The following is a 19,062-nucleotide window of genomic DNA, read 5'->3' on the forward strand; positions in this document are numbered from 1 at the left end:
ACATCTCTTTGCAATGCAGCCCCCTGGCGCATACTGGAGGTTCCTGGTGGGCTAGTTGGCCCCCAGGGGCCCCCAGTATTTAAGGGGAATTCGTTCCCCCTCTGCAAACGCGCCAGGGGGCGTGTTTGCAGAGTGATGAAAGGAGGGGGCGTGGCCTCCTCCTCGAATCCGTTTTTAAAAAAATATTTTTTTTAAGAAGGGGGGCTGTGTAGCCCCCCTTCTTTTTCTTATTTTTTGGGCCCTGGGGACCTCATCCCCCAGGGCCTGCCCCCAATTTGTATTTTTTTTATTTAAAACAAGTCGGGAAGGGGGCCGCGTGGCTCCCCTCCCGAGGCCATAATTTGCCCCGGGGACCCCATCGCCCGGGGCATGGCCCTTTTCTAAAAAAATATGTTTTTTTGAGGAGGGGGGCTGCGTAGCATCCCTCCTGTGGCCACCTATGGCCCCGGGATGTTTTTTTAAAATGTTTTTTTTTTTTATGGGGAGGGGGGCCGCGTGGGACACCCTGAGCAGGCCTAGGGGGTCAAGGTGTTTCTAACCTGCCCCCTTCTCACATTTTGCGCCTTTTTTTGTACTTTCTTGTGCCTCGGTTCTACCGAGGCACAAGATGGCTGCCAACACTTCCTGATTCAGACTGTTGACAGCCAATTAGCATTCAGCGCACGATAGGGAGGGTGCGCTCTTGGTTCGGGGAGGGTGCGCATACGGTGCGGGTAGGGTCCGCCAATCCTCCCCGGCCATAGATATTTATGTACTTTTAACTTTAATTTTCTCAGGAACTACTGAATGGATTTCCACCATTTAAGCAAAAGGCATGAGTCTGAACTGAGGACTACCTCTTTGCCAAATTTGGTGTAATTCCGTTCAGCAGTTCGGGCTGTAGCTGCGACAACAGATCCTATGGGAAATTGCATGAAGAAAACGCGTTTTGGACCCCCCTTTTTTCTCGGCCCCCGTTTGACGAATCACCACAAAACTTTCAGGGTAGGAGCGGAGCTGGCCAAAAGTTTGGAAAAATTTGGAAAGATTCGTCAATCGGCGCCAACGTTATTCCAAATAGAATGTTGCGGATTTCCTATGGAAAATAGCTCCTAACTATAACTATCTACTGGCGACCGCCAGTAGATAATATATATATACACACACACACATACATATTCACAAACATAGAGAGACATGGATGTTTATGTCTGTATGTGTACATACACCCATATTTATGTATGTCATATATTTGTGTGTTTCTAAAATATGTGTGGTGCACTAACATTGTGCATGAAGGACGTGTGTTTGCATTCTATTTAAGTATATTGCAGGTAGCCATGTACACAGGCACACACATATATTTTGATGAGAGCCATATACTGACAGCTGCTAAGCTATAAATGAATGTAAAAAAGCAAAGCATCACCTTTAAACAACATTTATTGGGGCTAATGAACATATATGCAGAAGCGTCTAATGGGACAATAATGATCGGGAAAACAGAGATGACCAAATACATGTTTTGTAACACTTTAATTGAAGCCATGAAAGGAAACATATCTTCGAATCAGCAAATTGTATATCGTTCCTGTTTTAAGCTCCTCAATAACTAACTGTGGACATAAAGCGCTCATCCTCAGCAAGACCGGCCTCTGCAGTATATTAATGCTATATCGCTTAGTTCGCGGCAGTGTGTCCTTCTATGTGTTTATGTGCATGTGTTCACCAGATGCAAGGACATTGGCTCTGTTTACTTCCCTGGGTTCGGGGTTGTGCGCGAACACTGCACCCTCTTTTTTATTCCCGCCTTTGATGCATTGGTAACATTCAATTTATTAGCGCCTATTCATTTTTAATCACAGAGAACTACAGAGGGAGTTGGGGAGAACATTCAGGCTCAAAGGCTCCGTAGAGACACCCACAAGGGTGCACCGCACACTCTTCCAGCCTTTCAGTTGCTTCAGAAGACGAAGGTTTTCTGGTAAAAACTGGGACGTGGTCCCCTGGAGTAGCCAGGTGGGGTAGGTGATGTGGCCTAACGTCAATTTGGAAACTCGGAAACCACCGGTTTGAGACTCAGCGTCGGCTAAACATCTTGTGATTCTGAGCAAATCACTTAATCTCCCCATGTCTAACCCCCTGTTTAATGTATCTGGTGGTAATGCTCCAATACCTCTGGTATCAGTTCGCTCTAAATAAAACTACAAAACAAACTAAAAATGGGAGCAATACATTCAGTGCTGCCCATGTCTTTAGTACCACCTTCTCTGCTTTCATAGAGATGCGTAGAAATAGTCACCAGCTCGCAGCCACAGGATCTCACGTACGAAAATATAGGATATGTGCGAGGATTAGTCAATCGTCAGGGAACCACCTGCAAAATATATGGGGAGTGTATGTGATAAAACAAGGAGGAAACTGTCCCCGTTTTATCCAACATTTGAATAGTATCATAGCATACATCACTTCGTCATTCTTTGCGTTAAGAGTAGAGAGTTGCTCAATTTGGGCAATATAAAAACTTAAATAAAAAAAATCACTTACTGACCTAGGACAAACTGAATATTGACTGACTCACTAACATTCCTCTCGGACTAGCTAAATGTCCAACCCACTCCCCCATCCCGCTATTCACCATTTCACTGTTCATTTATTCCGATGCACATCATTTTGGCAGGGATCGCAGTATCCTTATACAATGAACAAACTGGTGTTGGTTATAGTGTCCTAAATAAAATGGTCATGTAAGAAACAGTGGCCCAATAGAAAAGAAAAAATGCTCAGGCCCTGGGGGATGGGGTCCCCAGGGTCCAAAAAATACTAAAAGAATGGGGGCCACACAGCCCCCCTTCTAAAAATATAAAAAAAGAAAAGCCAGCATCTCGCCAGAGGCCCTACCCCCTCCCTGCACCACTCTGCAAACACGCCCCCTTGAATCCTGCGGGTCCCTGGGGGCCAACTAGGTCACCAGGAACCTCCAGTAAGCCCTACACAGTGGGATTGCTGAGAGGTGGTACAAAACCATGCCCCTTTTCACACCTCTCTGCAAACATGCCTCTTGGCGCACTGCTGGTGGCTCGATGAGGTCCCCTTGTGTCCTGAGGACCTCAGGACTGAAGTGGACTTCATCCCCCGAGCAGCAGTGCTCAAGGCTGTTTGTTTAAAGAGTGGTGGAAAAAGGGGGCATGGCCTCAGACCACAATCAGCAATCAAGCTGTGTGGGGCTTACTGGAGGTAACAGGAGGGCTAGTTAGCCCCCAGGGACCCTCGGGAGGCAAGGGGCCTTCACCCACCAACCAAGAGCGCACCAGGAGGCTTGTCTCCTGGTGCGGCCTGTGGCCTGTGTCCACCTCTCCGCAATCCCACCGTGTGGGCTTACTGGAGGTAACAGGTAGGCTAGTAGGCCCCTAAGGACCCCCAGTAGCTTAGTGGGCTTTAATCTCCATGCAAGAGCGTGCCAGGGAGCGTGTTCACAGAGTGGTGGGGAAAGGGGGCGTGACCAACCAAGAGCGCACCAGGAGGCTTACTGGAGGTAACAGGTAGGCTAGCTGGCCCCTAAGGACCCCCAGTAGCTTAGTGGGCTTTAATCTCCATGCAAGAGCGTGCCAGGGAGCGCGTTCACAGAGTGGTGGGGAAAGGGGGCGTGACCAACCAAGAGCGCACCAGGAGGCTTGTCTGAGTGGTGGAAAAAGGGGGTGTGGCCTGTGTCCACCTCTCCGCAATCCCACCGTGTGGGCTTACTGGAGGTAACAGGTAGACTAGTTGGCCCCTAAGGACCCCCAGTAGTTTAGTGGGCTTTAATCTCCATGCAAGAGCGTGCCAGGGAGCGCGTTCACAGACTGGTGGGGAAAGGGGGCGTGGCCTGCTATGAGAACTTAGTAATGCTGCTGCATGGGACTTACGGGAGGTAATAGGAGGGGTGGTTGGCCCCCAAGGTTGTCCTTGGAGGGCCAACTACCTCTCCTATTACCTCCACTAAGTCCCACACAGTGGTATTGCTAAGAGGTCTTCGGAGGCCATGCCCCCTCTTTCTCAACCACTCTGCAAGAGTGCCTCCTGGCACAGTATTGGTTGGGGGATGAAGTCCACTTTACTCCTGAGGGACTTTGGGGGCCAAGAAGCCCTCCTGGTACCGCCTGTAAGTCCTATGCAGTGGAATTCCTGAGCAATGGTTGGAGGACCAGTCCCCTTTCTCCACCACTCTGCAAACGCAACTATCAGTTCAAGAAGCATTTGTAATGCAATAGGTCTTGCATTTGCAAGAGTTAGAGCTATTGGCATTGTAAATCTAGAAGGTTTTTACTAATGTTTTTTGGAGTGGAGTGGATGAACTTTGTGTGTAGTGGAATTATGTGGTATGTTGTACAGTGAAATTATTTGGATAGAAAGCATGTGGTATTTAGTGTATAGAAATGATGTAGGGTTGAGATTATGTGTTATGGAGAGTAATTATGTGTTATGGTAGTCGGTGTTGTGGAGAGGTAACCTCAGTTTTAATCTTCCTCATTTCCTTAGAAGCTAAATTATGAACTCAATGAGACAAAAAAAAAAGAATCACCGAGGAGCACTTCTGGATCTAGTCAGAGGTATGAGCAGGGCCACTGAAATTATGCGACTGTTCGGCTGCACCGACTTTTGCACAATTATACATTCTCTGCATTAGCCACATAAACCATCATCTGCTGCCTAATCTGCCCTGAATTCAGCTGCAAGTTAGATTTGAAGATAAATGTACGAAATCTATTGTTGCATTGCAGCCATAAAGTTAAGACTGTGTAGCTGTTGACCTGAGTTGCAGTCGATTTCCCTTACTGCTTTCTTGACAGTTCCCTAGGAATTCCTGTTGTCTCGAAGGAAGTGTGAACTTAAGTTTGCTTAAGGGATATGCATGAGTTTGCACTAAATCTAAACGTCGGGATGCACGTGTGCTTTATATATGGGTAAAGAAGGCTACCGGTTATTACTGATTTTTCCACATCATACAATCCGAAACAATCTATTTCACTGCCTGCATTTATTTTTCAAAAGTTAAACTTTACTGACTCCTAAAATGGCATTGATACTGAGGATAACCCTTTTTGTGCTCTCAACTCTGACTCGGAGTGTTTGCTACTGTAAATCTGGCTCTAAAACCCTGTTGTCATCCAAGTTTGAGTGTGCATTTATCAACATTCCGACCATGGTAACATACAAGTTACAGCTTCATTTTTTCACCGAATAAACAAGAAATATGCATCAATACTAATAAAGTGAGAAAAAAATACAAATTGGAAAAATGCGGACAAAATTGTTAACAAAATATACACCAAACAACCCGGAGTTCAATGCGTAAACTTTGCTGTGTACATTACGTATACATTAGTCTTGCACTTACTTGGACGAAGCACACGGGTCAGATCCGTTTTTTTATACCACAGCTAAACTCTTACCATAGCAGAGACAAGGTTTTGTAAATCTACAGTTTCTTTTCCGTTTCTGTCGTAATCACATGCGCTGCACTGTCTAATAAATTGAATTTCAACTGGACACTTCACAGAATGCAATTATTCCATAATGTACCAATCAGCATGTGCGACCCATACTTATCCTTACACTTACAGGGGCAGATTTACAAGCCCCCTGCGCCACCACTATGTCACTTTTCGTGACGTACTGGTGGCGCAGGGGACTGCTCCATATTTACAAGGAGAGGAAAATCCACCCTGCATGTCTTGTCCTCTCCTCGTAAATATGGCCCCTTCACACGCAGCACTGTGCGTGGAAGGGGCGTTCCATGGGTGTTGCTGTGGGTGTTCCCACCCACCACAGATGGAACAAGACACATCTCCAGATTTACCAGAAATCGTAAATCTGGAGATGCGTGTGAATGCTTCGCCACCTAGAGGTGGAGTAGCGAGGTGCAACGAGGAGAAATGTTTTCGTTGAAAGAGGAAAAAGCCTCTTGTGATTGTTTTTGTGCAGGAAGGTGTCCCTTCCTGCACAAAAACAATCTCCCCACGTCCTTGCACCATGGTGCAAGGGTGCCTGCGCTGGCGCATGGCTGCAGTTTGTGTGTCAGCGCAGGGGAAACGCAGAGATGCGACATATTCTTGTAAATATGGCATTTCTGTGCTTTCCAAACTAACGTGCAGCAAAATGACTAGCTGCACCATGCTGCGTTACTTTGCTGTAAATCTGCCCCACAGTCTGCATTTTTTCATGTTTCTCATCTTTTCTTTTCACATTAAAGCCAACTGCCTTAAGGCCTGACCTTTTGCTGCCTCCCTTTCTCTGAAGCAAGCCTTTCAAACTTCCCTTTAGCAGCGATAAGATAATGCGGGCTAACAGTTCTTTAGCGAAATAGGATTAATTTGCAATCCGCTGGCCACTTACTTATTTGCTGACCTGTAAAGCTGTCTAAGAATCAGATCGCTTCAGATTAGAGACCTCGGTAAAGTTTTAGTAAAACAACCGCAAGTAGGTTGAAGATATTACGGAAATAACACCAAAGTCTGACCTAAGGCTGCAACAGGGGAAATGCGTTTATACATGATCACTATTATAGATGAAGTCCGCCACTGTTCTGGCTTCTCATTTTAGAAGACATTATATTAAACATATTATCCCATTAGCAGAAATATCCATGCAGGGGGGCCGTATTTCGACTCTAATATTGTCCCTCGGAGATTTTAATCAAATATCAGAATCCTTTTTGGCGACCATGTAGAATACGTCATCACAATCCCCCGTAGTGTGAAAGCCTGCGGCTAGCTAATATGATTCATGCTGTCATTGTCATGAGCGCGCGGGGCTGGGAGCTCTATTCAGAGACTCCCATGGGCTTCCAGTGTATGAACAATGCAGAGCACATTCTGAGCGCTGCTCAGGGTGTACTCAAAAGAAGAAAGAACTCCAGGCTCTCGGATTCCCGCCATTTTCGCCTTATTTTCCCTCTCCATCGACTGCATTCATGTCAAGGTGAAGTGTGCGCAGGGGATTAGTTTCACAGATTATTTTTTCGCTCACTGTAAACTTTTAATTCCACCTAATGCAGAATTTAGCAGGAACTCGCAAGTAAAAGTTTGCTACTGATCCTTAAGCTTCAAACCAAAGTGTAGCGAAGGCGAGTTATCCCTAACATAGCTGTGACGCTTCTTCCTCTACCTGTGGTGAATCTTCATGAATATCCATCCCTTGTGAATCACCTGGGAAATCTGTCTACATCCTGGGACTATAAACCAAGGTGTGGCGATGCAGTGAAAAGGAGCATGTACGCTGGAAAGGACAGCAGATTCAATTGCTGTACTTGTTTACGCAGATCCACTCACATCACAAAAATCATTTTCTTGAGGAATTATATACATGTCTTTGATTCCAGAAAATACTGTTTTGCAGTTCTGCATATTCTCTGTAGTCATATGCATCAATGTAATGACTTCTAGGTAATTTGAGGAGCTGAAAAGCTGCAAATTCATGTGTTTTGTAGAATTATTCATTCATGCCAAAAAAAAAAACGCACCTCGATAATTGCTTTGTTTATTAATTTCCTGAAACAAATATCAGTTTTTTACAAAGTGTTGCATCTTCTCTACACTGGCCCACCTTGTTATGGTTATTCAAACCCTCCCATATATTACTGGTTTGCAATTAAATCTTTATTTAGATGTTTTTAAAGTATGATCCCTTTTTTTATACGCCGACGACACGCAGATTATTTTCTCTCTGCTGTCAGAACTAGAAGCCTGCCCCGAAGATCTTAACTCCTGCCTTAGCCATGTCGCCATCTGGATGAATGCCAACTACCTGAAATTAAATGGAGACAAGACAGAGATTCTGATACTGGGCAAGAATCCTCAGCTCTGGGGTCCACAACACTGGCCTTCCACTTTTGGCACTCTCCCTGAACCGGCCAACATGGTAAAGAGTTTGGGCTTCTGGTTTAATTCCAACTTGCCTTTGAAGTCACAAGTAGCCAAGGTTGCATCTTCCTGTTTCGCCATAATGAAATGGCTCAAAACGATCCTATGGATACTTCCCTTCTCCGCTCAGAGAACCGTCATCCAGGCCATGATATCATCTAGGCCGGATTATGGTTTCATATTATAACTGGGGTCTGACAAGACAGTAATCAGACGTCTTCAGATGATTCAAAATGCTGCATCTAGGCTTGTATTCCAGCTTCCCAAATACTCTTCTGTGTCTGGTCTCCTTCATGATCCCCACTGGGTCACAGCGGATAAGCGCATCAACTTCAAGGCTCTCCGCTTTATGTACAAAATCAATATTCATTCAGGACCACAATTCCTACAAAAACTGGTTGTGCCTTATCAACATTCCCATATATTGCGTTCCAGTAACCAGTATCTCTTCTCAGTACCCCAAAACAGACACGCTCAAATAGGTGGCTGCTCCTTCTCTTTCCTATGTCCCAAGATGGGGAACACTCTCTCTGAGCCTATTAGAGGCTGTACGTCTCTCACCTCCTTTCCTAAGGAGCTCAAAACGTGTTTATTTTAGGTCTTGTTCTTAAGCTACTGTCACCTGTCCTCCGTTACTGTGAAACCTTATAGATAGCTATCCGCTATATAAGAACTTTAATAATAATAATACTAATGGTAGGTACCCAAGCTAATCTGTCAGAAATCTATTAACTATGGAAGAGAGATCAGGCATCAAAAAAGTAGAAGTATTATGTTTTTGCTACCTTAAAAAATCTGAAGAAATCTGCCTGGTCAGGTATTTTCATTCATGTTTTTTACAAGGTACATGTTTTCTTGTTAGTTTAGTTTTTGTTAATGCTTTTTATTGATTTTCAAAACTTTAGAACCATGGGCACATGACCAATTGTGTCGTTGCATATACAGATTAGCTTAACATAATGTACAAAATACGGGAAAGAAACATATGGCAATTAAATTTGCGTTTGACTACTCACGCAGGTCATCTTTCTGCATGCTTGTGTTTGTTGTGCACTCCAATGTAAAGGTTCGACAAAATATATCATTCAACGTTATTCATTACATATTACCGGGCAGTTTATACACTCTCAACTTTAGAGCGTACTCCCTTGTCAGACGCACACTCATGTTACTAGTGTCACACACTCCAATGCATCCCTATGGCACCTATACTGACCCCCTTAGGAATTATGGTGTGATAGGTTTAGCTTCCTCTAACCTCATGGAGGCAGACAAGGAAGCCACCTAATCAATTGACATTGGGTGGGTATGCAGATTCTTGCGTCCTTCGTCTCTGAGCATTGTTTCTTCTTCCAGCATTCAACTTTCCCCTTCCCTCATATGTTCTCCAGTGCATTGCAATCGCTCTTTTGGCTAGGAGCAGGGCTAGGTTCAGGAACTTTATTGTATTGCCGATCGTGGGATAGGGTAAAAGCCTAGAAAGCATAGTTCCATCGCCCATCACCTCCTGCCAGGAGTGCACAATTTAGGGTCAAGCCCAGGCCATATGCTGGAAGTCAGCATCTGGTGCCTTACATCTGGGGCTCGCTTTATCACTTGTCCTATGAATCTTGTTCAGTTTATTCGGCATGAGATATGACATATGGAGGTAGTTGCACCGAGTGTAGTGGAATCTGATGCTATGGGACACTTTTTGTGAATGTTCCAGGATCCTAAGCCATTACTTGTCTTGCATCATGTGACCCATCCCATCCTCCTACTTCTGTCTTAAGTGAGTTAAGTCTGCTTTGGCCCTATTTAGTGCTGACTTGTAAAGCCTGGGCCCAGGAGACTAATTTCTGGCCGTGCCCAAAGGTGAAGAAGACCTTTAATACTTAGTGTGTCAGTGATTCCTTGCGGCCTTTTTCCCACAGTGCTTGCAGTGTACGCACCACTGCTGCAAATATCAGGAACTGTGAGCTCGGTAGGCCCATTTCGGTGGTGAGCGTGTCGAATGGTTTCAGCTTTCCTTCCTCATAACAGTCTCCTATTCTGAGCATTTCTGCCTCCATCCACACGTTTAAGCTACGTGCGATAAAGAAATCCACCCCTGGTGGTGGTGGTTTCACTGGTAATCTGTGCGATCGTTAGAGAAAAAAACTGGGACAGGCCCAGGTGAGCCAGACTGTCTCAAATCCAGCATTCACGGTAGGTAACAATGTCAGTGCTCTCTATCCCCTCAGAGAGGCCCATTACCCACATATTATTGTACCTGCTGTGTCCTTCGACATCTTCCACCCTCTTGTCTAGCATTGTGACTTTCTCGGATAAGGCAGCCATATGGGCTCTTAGCTCGTCCACCAGGGGCTGAACACTATTTAGGGTGGATTCACTAGATTGCACCTTGCCTGCAAGCTTCCAATGGTTGTCACACAAAACACTGAGGTCAATTCCCGTTCAGTCAATTTTTGCTTCCAGTACCTTCCTTGAGGCAGTCATGGCTTCCAGGATGTGGTTCAATTTATCAGAGGTGGCCCCCCCGTTCTTGCCTGTGGCGAACGTCTTTCTGTGATTCCTCTGCCTGAGGCGGGGTAGTGTCTGGCTGAGATCCCTCATTGACCTAGTTATGCCCATTGTTGTATTGGGCTCGGAGTTAATAGTCGAGTCCAGTTCCGTTGGAGTCACCCTGCCGTGTCACGAAGGGTGCACTGTAACTCACAAGGAGGCCTCTGGCCCCATGCTCCCACAGGTAAGAGGAGGAAAAACAGGAGAGAGTGGGCAAGGTCTGTGTTCTTGTTTCCAAATAGGAAGGCCTACATGGTATGAGAGCTGCTCAGCCAGGGGTTTAATACCTGTTGGGCCAATGGGGTCTCCTCAGCACCACTGATACTGTTTCATCCCATGTGTACTCTTCTGTACTGCCTCTCTGTCCTGCCCTGGAGGAACTGTGCCCCCCAACTGCATAGGGGCATTGGCCCATTGTCAGAGCTAATCACTGCCAGGCCACCCCTACCTTGGAGTCCAGTCTGGGGTTCCTTGCCACTGGATGCGGTGTGGCCCAGGTAGTCGGTGTAGGACACCCTCAGACCACTGCCCTATTCCTCAGTTCTCCTGTGATACTGGGCATAGTCCTAGAATCTTGGAGTGTTGATGTGTGTCACTGTCCCAAGGTGGTATGCTCCATCACGTAAATAAAATATACCAGAACAACCAAAATCCAATGAGTGGAACCAGAGATATGCGGTTTCAAAGTTTTAGGTAGATATGGTGCCTAAAATCACAAAGCACCACTCGTGGTCTTGTGGTCCCACTAGACTGGGGGAAAGTCACAAGTTCAAGTTGACCGTGATCAAGCATGGGCCAGATACAGGGACCAGGTTAGTCCCACTGAAATAAAGTTACCTTCTCAAAGTTCAGCAGGGAGAGTTTCGTTTGTGGTGGTGGAGGATGCAAGGAGCAGGAGCATTACAGATGGTTGTTGTTGTAGTGCAAAGAGCAGGCCTTGTGTTGTGGACGGTCGTCGTTGTAACATGAACATCAGGTTTGGCATTGCAGACAGTCATTGCTAGAGCTTTGCGTTGGCAGTCACAGTAGGCTGTCATTGCTGTAGCATGAAGTGCAGCACTTGCGTTGCCAGTCCTTTCTGACGGTTGCTATTGCGCAAAGAGTTGGGGTCACTGGAGCTTCACATTGGCAGTCATCACAAGCCGCTGAGTCTGGGCCCAAACGGGCTTGTTCGTGGTCGCGAAGAGCCCAGTACTGCAGAATGTAATGCTTTTTCACAGGAGAAGCTCAACTGATGCCATGTATGGGTCAAGGTATATATTGAAAGAAGGTTTTCCCCAGTTACTTTTAGGTCCAAGAGGGGGGAAATACAGGACAAATATGCAAGGTTTCTGCCTCTTAACTGACCTATCACTCTTTTTTCTGGTAAGTACTCACAACACTCTAAATATCAGTGCATCAATAATTCCCCATAAATGATAAATTCAATGTCTACAAACAATTTTTTCTTTTTTTCATCTTTGATTTTTGTATTGTTTATCAAAAGGTTTTTATCAAAAATATTAATATTTCATTTCTGTGTTTTCTCTTATGATTTACAATTGGTCTTGAAACATTCATGTACATACAATCAATGATGTAAACATAAAAAACATTAGTCTCAGATCACAATTATTGAGCAAATAAGACTCCCCCAAGAAAGACACCATAGATATCTACATTCTCACCTCGCATACTATTCTTGCATCCCAACAATCATACCACGCAAAAAAGGAAATAAAGGAAAGAACTTAGTTGTATAACATAGAAATACACAACTGGATGGATCAACTACAATGTAATGAAGTGACTTCATAACTGGACAACAAATCCTATAAGGATCAACCCAAACAGAACAAAGGAAGAAACATAAACTGATGTTATACCTATTACAGTAGACTTTGGGAAACTATTCAAAAATTATAAAAATTACATTGTAGTTTCGGGGTGTGGGTCAATCCTCGAACCACTTAACCAGTTCATCCATCACTTCTTGCACCTTGGGTTCCGGAGACAAAATCGTTTGTAAGAGACACGATGCACATCATTCAATTACTGGAAGGCCAACCGTTCAATGCCCAAACCCAACTGCTCGTGACCCTTGACGTCTCCTCCCTGTTTACTTCCATCCCACAGGGCAAGGCTTTAGACGTAGTCAGATTCACATTGGACAAACGTCCCAGACCACATTGGATACCTACGGATTTCCTGATTGCCTTGTTGGATGACAAGAAACTATTTTATCTTCAGGAATCAATTTTATTACCAGTGCAAAGGTGTTACGAAGGGTGCTGTCTATGCGCCGAGCCTGGCGAACATCCTTATGGATGATTACGAAGAAGAATATCTGTACAGCCATGAGAATCCCTATATAAACCAGATTGCTGTGTGGAAACGCTATATGGACGACGTGATAATGATTTGGTAGGGCAGTGAAAACGACCTTAATGATTTTAAGCACGGTTGAACAACAGAACAAAGCATATTCAATTTACCATGACCTACAACAATGAAGCCATTGACTTCCTGGACCTCACATTCCGAGTTGAAGAGGGTCTCTTATTCAGTGATCTTTACTGAAAACCAACGGAGAGAAAAATATTACTTAAATATGAGTCACACCACCCTCGGAGTCTGACGGACAACTTACCATATGGCCAGTACCTCAGGCTATGGAGGAACTGTACACGAAGGACAGACTTTTTTAAAGAAACAGAAACCCTTACTACTCGCCTGAAAGAGAGAGGCTACCCGACAGGACTACTCAAACGGGCCAGGAAACGGGCTTGGTATTGCCCGCGTGATCAGTTGCTACAAGTTCAACAGAAATCTACAAAGACTGAAAACATTGTTTGTGTGACAACATTTAACTCTAAAGCAATGACATAAAAAATATCCTCAAAAAGTATTGGAATTTGGTGGCCACCGAACTCATTAAAACAAAAGATCCGTTGTTTGCCTTTAAGAGAGGTAGGAACATCAAAGACAATGTGGTTAAAGCCTACCTCAAACCCCCAAAACTGCCTGACCTACGGAGCCAGCTGGGTCTACCACCAGTAACTGGTCACCACAAATGTGGGGGATGTAGAGCATATCCCCTAACTATTGAGGGATCCACCTTCACACACAAAAATAGATCACACCAGCTACCGTCATTCACCAATTGCAACAGCACCAATGTGGTGTACACCATCCGTTGCTCGTGTAACTTGGTCTATGTAGGGCAGACCACCCAGAAAGTAAAAGCGAGAATACTGCAACACATGAGTAGAGTGAGGTGTAAGACACCGGGAGCTCCTTTAGTTGAACACTTCATAACACACAATCACCCTCCAGAGAGCATACGTTGGTGGGTAATTGAAAAAATCTGTCCCAATCCTAGAGGTGGTTCCCTAACTGTGGCTCTAAATTTTAAGGAATGCAGGTGGATCCATTCCTTAAATATTGTTATTGAGGGACTGAACGAGCTTGAGGAAACTTCTAGGCAGATGGGTTAGTTATAACTAATATAGGTACAGCAAAGCGTCCACACACTGTTCAACAATTTCTGTGTATGTAATACAAGTGTCTAAATGTTATACAAGAACTGTGTTTTGTACCAGTTTTGCATGAAACCATGTTATGTTGAAGAACCCACCCGTCCCGGGCTAGTGGTGTCCCAAGTTTGTGAACTGTCCACTCTTTGTGTATGTACCATATTTGACAATTGCTACTGACCCCACATGTCCAAGCATTTCCAAGTATTCAGTCCTTCTATCTGAATTTGAAGATTAACACACTCTTCACCCAGCACTATTCGTGCACACTAATAGACCATACATTTATGTATTTGACTCCAAACTCTCCTGCCTTAACCGTAGGCAGCTACGTTTATCGTGACTACCGGCAATTTAACCGGGTCACCATGTTGCCTGGCAACCAGGCCTGACAGCAGCTAGCTACTGCTCGTTTGAGTGTGACGTGCACGCGTATGCTAACTACGTGCCAGATATATTAGACACTAATCCGGAGGCTTGCGATCAGACGGCTGCTTTGAAACAGGACTGATGCCTGTCTTCTCCTCGCCGCTTTGAGACCCCGATCTCTATCTGGAAAGAAAAAACTCCAGGTAAGCTCCCAAGCGGGGCCTCGAATACATCATTTAGCATTCAAGCTTTACCTGCAATACAATCCGCCTTTCTTAGATTCCCCTAGCCCGGGTACTTTAAACACGACATTGAGCCCGAAATGTAAAACACTTTCCTTGCCTTTAGATTACCCTAGCAGGTTCTTAAATATGCGCTCCTTGCCTGAAAGATTACAGAGCATAATTTTGTCTCATGAGGTCTAGTCAAGAAATGCTTGACAGAAGCGGTGGATTTTTAAACCTCCCTATCCGCCTTCGGCTTTTTAGATTCCCCGAGCGGAGCCGTGACTCTGCCACTTAACACGCAAACCTCTCTGTAAGGTGACGGAGCGGGCTCATTTAATTTCCTTTCATACCATTTGGTCTAGTCAAGGGGTGCGTGACAAAAGCAGTTGATTTTAACCCTTCAACCTGCTTTACTTCCTTTAGATTTCCCGAGCGGGCCTTTGATTATGCCAATTAGCATGTGAGCTTTGCTTAAAAGGTGATCTGAATCACTCCTCCATCTTTCTTGTAGAATCCTCACCCTGGAAAATTAAACTTGATTCCTCAAGCCAGCGCCAAGACCATATTTGGTGAGTTTTTAATTTGTATGCTTGTGCATCATTAACCCACATGGTGCAGCACACACATGTAAGATCAGAGGGCACGACTGATCATATATATATATATGTCCCCATCCCTAGATCCAACCACTTGGATTGACCGCTTTTAAAGATGACCAACTGACCAGGAGTCATTCTGGTTGACAGAGGGTTAATGGTTTTACCTCAACTTTAATTATGTGTTTGCAGACCACATTGGGTCCTGCTATGGAACACCTTCTGATTCACACTTTTCTCCATTAATAGGCTGTCATCCCCTTCCCCCACCTTTCTCCTGATGAAGACCCGCGTTGACTGATTAATTGAGCATAGATTGGGTTGAAACGTCGACGATTTGCTGTGGTCCAGATTTTCCAAGGCTCTGTGTACAATTGAATGACTTATTTGTAAAAAGCAGCAGTCATGATTTTCATCATCTTCTGGCCTTCTTTTCCCTGTACAAATTTGTAATCACCTTATATATAATATATGCACTATGATCTATCACTAAGCCCCGATGTCACTTTTGCACAAGTCACCGTAATCAATTCACCCTGTGTTGACAGCCTTATTTACAAATGTGTGAGTATATATAAATGCTTTAATTTATATAAAATAACTCAATACTCACCAATCTGTGTTGCCTTTGCCTTCTTGTTTTGTGTTCCATATGTTAAAACAACTTATATATCATTATTTTAAGTTTGAAAAAAATAACAAGTATTTGTTTTCATAAGAAATATTTTGTACACCCCACAGAACCATTGTTTTTGTTTATATATTCATACCCAGGTTCTGAGATGCACAGGGTCGCCCCATTATAGATTAACAGTTCCAGGTCCGGGCAGGTCCGGTGCCACAGATCAGTTGAGCAGTTGCAGGGAGGCCTCTGGGGCTTCCTGTGTCCCTGTAGCTCAGGCAGGAAGTCAGACAACTGACTCTTGGAGTCACTCAGATAGCCTTGAATGAAGATAGCAGGTCCAGTCTTCTATCTCAGAGAGCAGGGCAGGCCTCAAGCAGCATGGCAGCCATCTGGGGCCCTCAAGCAACAGGGCAGTCTTCTGGTAGCAACAGGGGAGTCCTCTGGTAGCAACAGGGCACTCTGCTAGGAAGCAAGGTAGGCCTCAAACAGTAGGACAGTCCTCTGATGAACAAGGCAGTCCTTCTTCTTTAGTGTCCACAGATCCAGGAGTGTACTGAAGAGTGGGCCAGGAGATCCAATTTTAATACCTCGTGCCAGCCTTTGAAGTGGGGGGATTCCCTATACTAGCCCCACATCTGGTTCTGGAAAGTTTTTTCCCTTTCCCTATCAAGGCTTGAAGAAGTTTGGTGTGACAAAAGACAGGGTAAACCTGGTGTCAGATTTACCTGTGTGTGCAGGAGGCAAAGCACTTTGAAATGTAATTTGGTCAGGGCACCTATCTGCGCCAGCCATCCTGGTGGGATGGTCCATCCCTTTCACACTTAATCCCCTTTTGTGTAACTGTCTGGAAGGAATACACAAAGTCCAACAACAGAGCCATTCCCAGTCATGTGACCCAGGATTCTGTCAGAAGGCCCAAATGGTTGGGACAAGAAAATGCCAACTTTCTAAAAGTTGAACAATGTATGGAAAACCACGCACACCTGGATTTATACAAATGTAGACAGGATGAGGCGTGCCTTAGAGATGAACGTCACCTAAACCAGGACGTGTAGACAAATGAAGAATGCACTAATCGAGTTGAGTAGTGTCCCTCTAAGCACAGCCAAATTGCAACGAAGTTGCAGGATAAACACTGTTCAAACTCAAAGGTAAAATTACGAGTTGTTCATTGTTGTCATGTTCCTCGTTTTATTCACGGGATATGAAATTCATCAAAGTAATCAAGCCAAGGACTCGTGAAATATACTCAATGCATTTCGGGTTTTACATAACCCTTCATCAGGAGTAGTCCTAAGGAAAATACAAAAAGGAGAGATGTGTCGACCTGTTGCGTCATGTAAATAATTAAATTAATGTCTGGTGAGTTAGAAACTAATCAAGAGAGGATCAATCACTGTGAAGAATGTGAAATAACAGAAGTGACCATTCAAAAACGATACCTTATGGGGTGGCGGTTATTGTGAAAAAATAAAACGAGAAATAACGTGATTAAAAACAACGGTGCTGCGAGGACCAAGAAAAAAGTGCTGTTGAATCAAGCGTGCGGTTGTTATGGAAAAATAAAACGAGAAATGACGTGATTAAAAACAACGGTGCCACGAGGACCAAGAAAAAAGTGCTGTAAAATCAAACGTGTGAAACATAACTGATTGAACCTTAAGCCACAGAGCCATGCTGCTCCCCGGTGCGTAAAAAATCGACAATCTTCCATCTCTGAAGACCATAAAGTATTTTTACTTGAATTACTACACTTTACACTTTATCACAGCTATTTTTGTTACAATAACAGGTACTATCTTCAATTGAATGGCACATCGATGGGCAATTGTGCAGCTCCCAGCTACGCACAGTTGTTCATGCACAAGTTTGATCTTGACCACATTCTCAACAACATAGAGTGGAAACCACACATGTTATTATTCTTACGTTACATTGATGACATTATTTTAATTTGGAAAGGTTCTGAACATCTACTAAAAACCGCCATTGAGGTTCTCAATGGGATCAATGATCGTTTGAAATTTACGTAGAACATTCACAGTGATACCATCAACTATTTGGATGTACTGTTGTACATCAAGGAGGGTCGGATTGAGACTACTCTATACAGGAAGAGCACTGATAGGAACAATTTGTTACATTTCTCAATCTTCCATCAGCCCTCTCTGAAGCAACACTTACCATATTCTCAATTTCTGAGAGTTAAAAGAATAATTTCTGAACCTAAACAACTGTCACAAGAGAATTTGAGCATGGAAAAACGTTTCATTGATCGAGGATATCCTAAAGAAACTTGAATTTCTACTTTGGAAAGGGTTCAAATCAAATCCAGATCTCAATTATTAAAGATTTGTGACACCAAGAAGTCCACGTCACGTTCAGTCATAGTCACCAAATTCTCCACAGAGAGTTTTAACATCAAGAAAATTATTTTGAAACACTGGCCAATGCTACAGATAGAACCAGACTTCAAGGATACATTTCTGGAGAAACCTCTCTTTGCATATGAGAGGAGTAAGAATTTGTTGGAACTTTTGCATTCTCAACTCACCATTGATTCAGTTTCATCTCACAAAGGTACTATACCTTGTTATAACTGTGGGCATTGTAACAGTACTATCAAAGGAAATTCAACTCAACATCCCACACAAGGTTTTAACATCAAGTTACACGTTACAGCGACATGTGACATGTGACTCAAAGAATCTTGTATACATGCTAAAATGCCCATGTGGCCTCGTATACATAGGCAAAACTGAGAGGAAAATAAAAGTGCGTCTAACAGAACACAAAAGCAACATTCGCAACAAAAACATCAAGTCAACGGTAGCGATGCACTTTTTATCCAAGAGTCACAACATCAGCCAATTGAGATTTCTGGTTTGTGAAATGGTTCCAATCAGAGAAAACAGAGACAACCGTAAATATCTTTTACAGAGAGAAACAGCATGGATTTACAAAATGAATGCCTTGGTCCCACACAGACTTAATGACCGCATTGAACTTAGTTGCTTCTTGTAACTTTTGCTCTGTGCATTCTGGCTTCGTGAACTTGTTTTGATCTTTGTGTCTATTTTACTTCATCCGATTATCTGTATTTATCGGCGTTATTGTTTTACACAACTTCTCACAACTTCACTTCGTTTATTATTATTTTCCTTTCCTCCATCACGTTTCTCTGTGGATCTTTTTTTATTTTCTCAGCCTTTTTTAGCCTTCTATAACAAAATTCCTTTTTTCTCATTTAACTTTATTCGTTTCCAACTCAGTTAAACCGTTTTTCATTTAAATTCCTCTCTTTTA

This window comes from Triturus cristatus, chromosome 6, assembly GCF_964204655.1.
Source record: "Triturus cristatus chromosome 6, aTriCri1.1, whole genome shotgun sequence".
In the NCBI taxonomy this organism is placed as follows: Eukaryota; Metazoa; Chordata; class Amphibia; order Caudata; family Salamandridae; genus Triturus; species Triturus cristatus.